At 35.6% G+C, this 7,279-nt stretch overlaps 1 long non-coding RNA gene across 1 annotated transcript; it reads right to left on the bottom strand.

The window, feature by feature from the left end:
• Nucleotides 1-2,425, bottom strand: LOC106414464. The gene is made up of 4 exons (XR_001282885.3): nucleotides 1,476-2,425; nucleotides 766-865; nucleotides 637-698; nucleotides 1-556 (listed from the first exon to the last, which is right to left on the bottom strand). It is a non-coding gene; the product is annotated as an uncharacterized LOC106414464 (long non-coding RNA).
• Between the last annotated feature and the right edge of the window lie 4,854 nt (nucleotides 2,426-7,279).

Consider the following 7,279-nt stretch of genomic DNA (forward strand, 5'->3'; position numbering starts at 1 on the left):
CACCAGATAGGTACTTTCACAACGCTGATTAGGTTCATGTAAAGGGTATTGCTACTTCATATAGCTTATAGCAATGTTGTTTACATCCTTTAGTTTTTTTTTTCTGTATATCTCTCAGAGCATCATTATCCCTATAATTCTTAGTGACTTGTTTAATAATAAAAATTAGTTAAAAATTTAATTAAGAAACTTATAGATTTTGTGCTCCATTGGGAGTTTCTTAACGAAGGGTTCTTAAATTTTTTTTTTTAACATTGTTGTATTAAAATTAATTTTTTTAAAAAAATAAAACATAGTAAAAATAGATTTGAAAAGAAGATGCCATATATGTGATTAAAAAGTAGAAAATGTTTTTGATTACTTTATGTATAAATTTTGATCACAAGATACACTGCAACCAGAATAGACATTCACTAATGATCATCTAGTTCATAAGATCAAGCACAAGAAATAGAAGTCATACTACATACCGGCAACAGAGAGCTGAGTAACGTCTATAGCACTAACGCATATCCATTTTGCAGCATCAGTGCCAAACAATGCTTGCCCAGCCCACCTATCCATCAAGTGAACAATAAAAGAAAAGATCAATGAGATGAAAGCACAGCATATAATGATATCCACGAGATATCTTACCATGGCAAACTGATATAGCTTGCTCCAAGCGCAAAGTTTCCAACCCATCCATTTTGTTTTAGCTGCAAATAGATGTATTGATAAGTGCTAAACTCCAAAACAGCGTTGGAATATATATATAGAGCTTACCTTAAGAGATGGAGAAGAGCATAATGATAAACAAAGAACCTCTAAAGGCTTTGTCACATCTCAACACAAATATCTATCTCTCTCTGATCATCCATGAGTACTGCCACACAGACAAATCTCTTCTTTTAATTACTAGAATTCAACAGATTGTATAAGATGTTAAACAGGCAAAAGGAAGAGTTTAGTTTACCAAGTGAAATGATGTAAACATGTACAAACTTGAGGGTTAAACTGTATTAAAATCTCTATCAGGATTGATCATGTTCAGACAAATAAAATTTGAAGCATCTGAAAAGCTCGCGATCAGACATACAAAGAAAAACAAATCTAACAAACCGACTGTTCCATACATCATTGACAACTGAACACATCTAACAAATGATACTAAACAATTTAAGAGACAGAAAGAGCAAACATCAGTTTGTCATTTATTGACTGTTAAATGATGATGTTCAGACTAATCAAGTCTGAAGAGACTGTAAAGCTTGCCATCAGACATATACACACAGCAAATCACGACAAACACATAGCTCATTACATCATTTACTATAGAACACAGCTCAGAAATGACACTAAACAATCACTGAACGATCTAAGATGTCAAAAAGAGTTCCAACTTTAACAACGTAATCGACATTTCAGAGCAGGCACCAATCAAAAGGACCCAACTTTCACCTCTACACAAACTCAAAAAGAAGAAAGAGAAAAACCTTGACGAAGTTTCCAAGAGTCTTAGTAGATCCCCTGGAAGAAATGAAAACATCATCAATCCCATTGAACTGAAGCACCATCTTAGGAACCCTAGCCGCCACGATACCAGCACCTCGGGGAGCAGGAACCATCCTCACCGTAACGGAACCACACTTCCCCGTAACCTTACAAGGAACCGTATGCGGCTTGCCAATTTTGTTACCCCAGTACCCTCTCCTCACAGGAGATGACGAGAGAAGGGAAAAACAGAGATACGTCGATTGCACGGAAGAGATGATTCCTTTCACAAAACCAATCGTCCTCCCGACGGAGAACACGAGAAAAGAGGAGAGAAAGGAGAGAAAGAAAAGAAAAGAAAAAAAAGAAATTAACAGTTTCATGACACGTGTATTAAGAAACCGCTGATCGGTTGCCAAAACACTTCACTAAGGATCGGTTACCATAATTTCTTTTTGTTTTGATTTAATTAAATGCTTTCTTTTGTTTAAAAACCCTACCAAGAAACTGCATTAATGATGCTCTCAGTGCCCTGAAATTTTGGGACGTAAGAAAGCTGAAAGCTCTGTTTGCTTGAGCATCTCCACAGTCAGACCCAACAAACACTAAGGTAATCTAAGCTTCATATTTCTATAATGTTATTTCTTAATGGGTTACTATGTAAATTTGTCATTGCTCAGTTCCAGTAGATACTTAATTAACTTGTATTCTGAAACCTGGTTACTATTTTTCTTATTGTTGGTTAGCCTTGGTGATTTTGTTCCTTGGGAACAGATAAGCCATCAAAGAATATCTTGTATGAAACATGTAAGCCTGAGAAATGGTTCAAGTGCAATGACTTTGATGAGAAGAGTATTATTAGCTATGAAGATTCTAAATTTAAAAAAACCGATAGAGACAAGTAACAGACGTAGGTTTAGTTGGTTTACAAGTGGATATCTTCTATCAAGAAACTCCAAATGGTATATGATTCTCCTTGTGAAGACAATGGCTTCTGACGCGGAGAGATTTTGTAGAAATACGGTAAGGTTCTCTTTAACTTTAGAAACCGCAGCCATGTCATTTTCTTAAAAGGTTTCTGTTTAACATCATTTGGATTCTGTTTTCTTATAGCCATGTAACTAGGGATGTTAACTACAGGGTTGGGGCCCAACCTTCTTCTGTTTATTATAAGCCCAACCCTATTTTAACTCAGCCCTATTTTAACCCTATTATAATCAAAGGTTAGGGATGGTACCAGGGTTAGTTCATTTAATTGAAAAAAATATTTCATTTATTTTTGTTCTTAAATTTTAAAGATAAAACTAGAAAATTAAGATATGATATGATTTTTTCATCCAATTTGTTTAACATCAAAATCAAAAAATTTCTTCCCAAAATCGCAAAATCGAGTTTTTGCTCCACAACTAAGAATAAAGTTTTTCCGTCAAAAAATAAAAATTGTGTTTTTTCCGCCAAAACCTAATTTGAGTTTTTCCACCAAAACCAAAAAATCAAGTTTTCCCGCCAAAACAGCAAAATCGAGTTTTCCCGCAAAAATCGCAAAATCGAGTTTTCATGTCAAAACCGACAAATCGAGTTTTCCCGCCAAAACTGTAAAATCGCGTTTTCCCGCCGAAACAACAAAATCAAGTTTTCCGCCGAAACCGGCAAATCGGGTTTTCTCGCCGAAACCGCAAAATCGAGTTTTCCTGTCAAAACCGGCAAATCGAGTTTTCCCGCCAAAACTGTAAAATCGCGTTTTCCCGCCGAAACAACAAAATCAAGTTTTCCGCCGAAACCGACAAATCGGGTTTTCCCGCCGAAACCGCAAAATCTAGTTTTTCCCCTCAAAACCGCAAAATCGAGTTTTCCCGCCAAAACCGCAAAATCGAGTTTTCCCGCCAAAACCGCAAAAACAAGTTTTCCCGCAGAAACCGGCAAATCGAGTTTTCCCGCCAAAACTACAAAATCGCGTTTTCCCGCCGAAACCGCAAAAACGAGTTTTCCGCCCAAACTGCAAAATCGAGTTTTCCCGCCAAAACCGTGAAATTGAGTTTTACGAGTTTTCCAGAAAAACTTAATTTTACGTTTTCACGGGAAAATTCGATTTTGAGGTTTTGGCAAAAAACTCGATTTTGATTTTTTGGCGGGAAAACTCGATTTTGAAGTTTTGACGATAAATTCGATTTTGCGTTTTTGGAGGGAAAACTCGATTTTGTTGTTTTAGTTGAAAACTCGATTTTGCGGTTTCGACGGAAAATTTCGTTGTTTAGTTTTTGGCGAGAAAACTCGACTTTAAGTTTTTTTTTTTGGTGAAAAACATTATTAAATATTGTATAATAGTTGTGTGAATCAAAATAAAATGGTTAGAATTTAAATCATGATCCTATTAGGGTCAACCCTGTTTAAATCCTGTTCAAAAAATGAGGGTTAGGATTACAAATGAGTTTGCAGGGTCAGGGCTAACCCTGTTAGGTTGAACCCATATTAACATCCCTACATGTAACAAACTCAGCTTTTGGAAGCTGATATTGTATGAACTTATGTTTTTGCAGGTTAAAGAGCCCTCTGATTGTAGCTTTCTAAGTCTCATATTTGGTTCCCAAGGTGATACTCAGAAACAGCTCGAAAAGTAAGTCACCTACATATGTCATGGCTACTATTCTCAGTTACAGTTCCATATCTTCCTTGTGTTGACAGCCTTCTGTGTCTCTGAGTCAAGTACTTCTTCACTATCCTCTTGATGGACGTCTCACCACAAGTCCTCTAGGTAGGGATGTTAACTACAGGATTAGGGTTCAACCCTCTTTTGTTTATTATAAGCTCAACCCTATTTTAACTCAGCCCTATTTTTACTCTATTATAATCAAGAGTTAGGGCTGGTACCAGGGTTAACTCATTTAATTGAAAAAAATATTTTATTTATTTTTGTTCTTAAATTTTAAAGAAAAAACTAGAAAAATTAAGATATGATTATGATTCTTTCCTCCAATTTGTTGAGCATCAAAATCAAAAGTTTTCCTCCCAAAATCGCAAAATCGAGTTTTTGCTCCACAACTAAGAATAAAGTTTTTCCATCATAAAACAAAAATTGTATTTTTTTTCCGCCAAAACCGAATTTGAGTTTTTCCACCAAAACCACAAAATCAAGTTTTCCCGCCAAAACCGCAAAATCGAGTTTTCCCGCAAAAACCGCAAAATCGAGTTTTCCTGTCAAAACTGGCAAATCGAGTTTTCCCGCCAAAACTGTAAAATCGCGTTTTCCCGCCGAAACAGCAAAAACAAGTTTTCCGCCGAAACCGGCAAATCGGGTTTTCCCGCCGAAACCGCAAAATTCAGTTTTCCCGCCGAAACCGCAAAATTCAGTTTTCTCCTCAAAACCGCAAAATAGAGTTTTCCCGCCAAAACCGCAAAATCGAGTTTTCCCGCCAAAACCGCAAAAACAAGTTTTCCCGCCGAAACCGGCAAATCGAGTTTTCCCGCCAAAACTACAAAATCGCGTTTTCCCGCCGAAACGGCAAAAACGAGTTTTCCGCCGAAACCGCAAACTCGAGTTTTTCCGCCAAAACTAAAACCGCAATATCGAGTTTTCCCTCCAAAACTGGCAAATCGAGTTTTCCCGCCAAAACCGTGAGATTGAGTTTTACGGGTTTTCCAGAAAAACTTAATTTTACGTTTTTACGGAAAAAATCGATTTTGAGGTTTTGGCGAAAAACTCGATTTTGATTTTTTGGCGGGAAAACTCGATTTTGAAGTTTTGACGAAAACTCGATTTTGCGTTTTTTGAGGGAAAACTCGATTTTGTTGTTTTAGTTGAAAACTCGATTTTGCGGTTTCGACGGAAAATTTCGTTGGTTAGTTTTTGGCGAGAAAACTCGGCTTTAAGTTTTTTTGGTGAAAAACATTATTAAATATTGTATAATAGTTGTATAAATCAAAATAAAAAGGTTAGAATTTAAACCATGGTCCTATTAGAGCCAACCCTGTTTAAACCTTGTTTAAAAAATGAAGGTTAGGGTTACAAATGTGTTTGCAGGGTTAGCCCTAATTTTGTTAGGTTGAACCCATATTAACATCCCTACCTGTAGGTACTTTTGAAAACAATTAATGACCACTCCAGTTTTGGCCTCTATAACTCAGACTAAAATATCTTTAATGGTGTACTTCAGGTAAACTCACTGTGAACTATACTGAAGAAGGAGTTGTGTTTCTGGAAGCTGAAACAAACTGTAAAATGGATGAGATTGGCGACATCACGAAACCAGACCTTGAGACACTAGAGAAACTTGTCTATGATGTTGTAGACACCAAGAATATTCTTGAAGTCCCTCCCGTTACTGCTCAGGTTTACTACTTTTCTTCCCGCTCAAGCAATCTTTTTGTTGTTTAGGATTTTAGGATGAGATCTAATTTGTTAGGATTTTATAATAGGTGACTAAATGGAGGGTTTGTTCTTCGACTCTGTATGAATCATTGTATGTTCGATGGTATTGGAGCTATGGAGTTCGTTAACTCATGGGCTCAAGTCGCTAGAGGCTTATCATTAATAGCTCCTTACTTGGATAGAACCGGAGGAGATGTTGCACTTAAATACTTAGATGATGGATTGTCCAAATATGTCCAAGAAAATTAGATCCTCTTTAGTACTTATGTTATTTCTAATGTCGGATTATGTGTTTTCGTTATGCCAACATAAGTATTCCCCAAAATACAAAAAACAATAAAAATCAAAACTAAAATAAACTTTAATAGCATGCATAAAACAAAAAAAAAAATACAAAAAATCACCTGCGCAACAAATTAAAAAATATATAATAAAATTAAAATAAAAAGAATAAAAATTGCCAAAAGTTAAAATACAAAACCAAAATCTATTGATATCTACTAATCACAATTTTCACAAAAAGTATTAATAACATTAAATTTAAATAAAGGGCTTTTTGCAAAAGTAACTCAAAACTTGAAGTCAAACAGAAAACTAACCTTTTCTTTTGACTCCTTTTTTTTTTGAGATTTTAACCCCACACCTGCATTTTATCTACGAAAATGCCATTAACATTTTGTTTTTTTTTTTTTTCGAAAATGGCTTCTTTACTGTCTCAACCTCATCTTCTTCAAGTATTTACAATATTGTCACTGCAATGAATAGTGGCAACAACCTTGTACGAACTGTTTGGAGCTTTTAATGCCCTTTAATGCACGTAAATCTCTTTACACTCTCTCTGTTTCAATTGTTATGAACTAAAAACAACATTTCTTTCACTTTCTCTCTATATTCATCCAAAAAACTCAAGCTTTTGATTCAAAATATGGGCTATGGTTGACAGAGCCATATTTCTTTCGTTTTTACTTACGGTTGCTTTCGTTTGAGGTTCTGGGTGGTTGGAGAAGACCCTGTGTGCAAACGAAGTCATCTCACCTAGTTTAAGGTACGAATTTGAATTTTTTTTCAAGATCTGTTCGCGTAGAAGACTTACTAGTAAGTCATCTGTATGTAGAAGACTTACTGATGAGTCTGCTGGTCAAACGGACGACTTAAATTAAGTCGTCCAGCTTTGTTTGTTAAAAAAAACACTCCAGACGACTTATATATACGTCGTCTACGAGAAACGGGCTAGTTTTGCATTTGACCGAATCGTGTCAGATCTTTGACTATTTCTGGACGACTTATAATTCAGTCGTCTCTGGGAAAGTTAAAATTTTAATATTTTATGAAAACTTGACGACTTACGTGTAAGTCGTCCTAGGTTAGTTTTGTAATTGAAAAATAAAAATTCATAATTTAACTTTAACCAGACGACTTAATATAAAGTCGTCCCTCCAG

This window comes from Brassica napus, chromosome C8, assembly GCF_020379485.1.
Source record: "Brassica napus cultivar Da-Ae chromosome C8, Da-Ae, whole genome shotgun sequence".
NCBI classification, from domain to species: Eukaryota; Viridiplantae; Streptophyta; class Magnoliopsida; order Brassicales; family Brassicaceae; genus Brassica; species Brassica napus.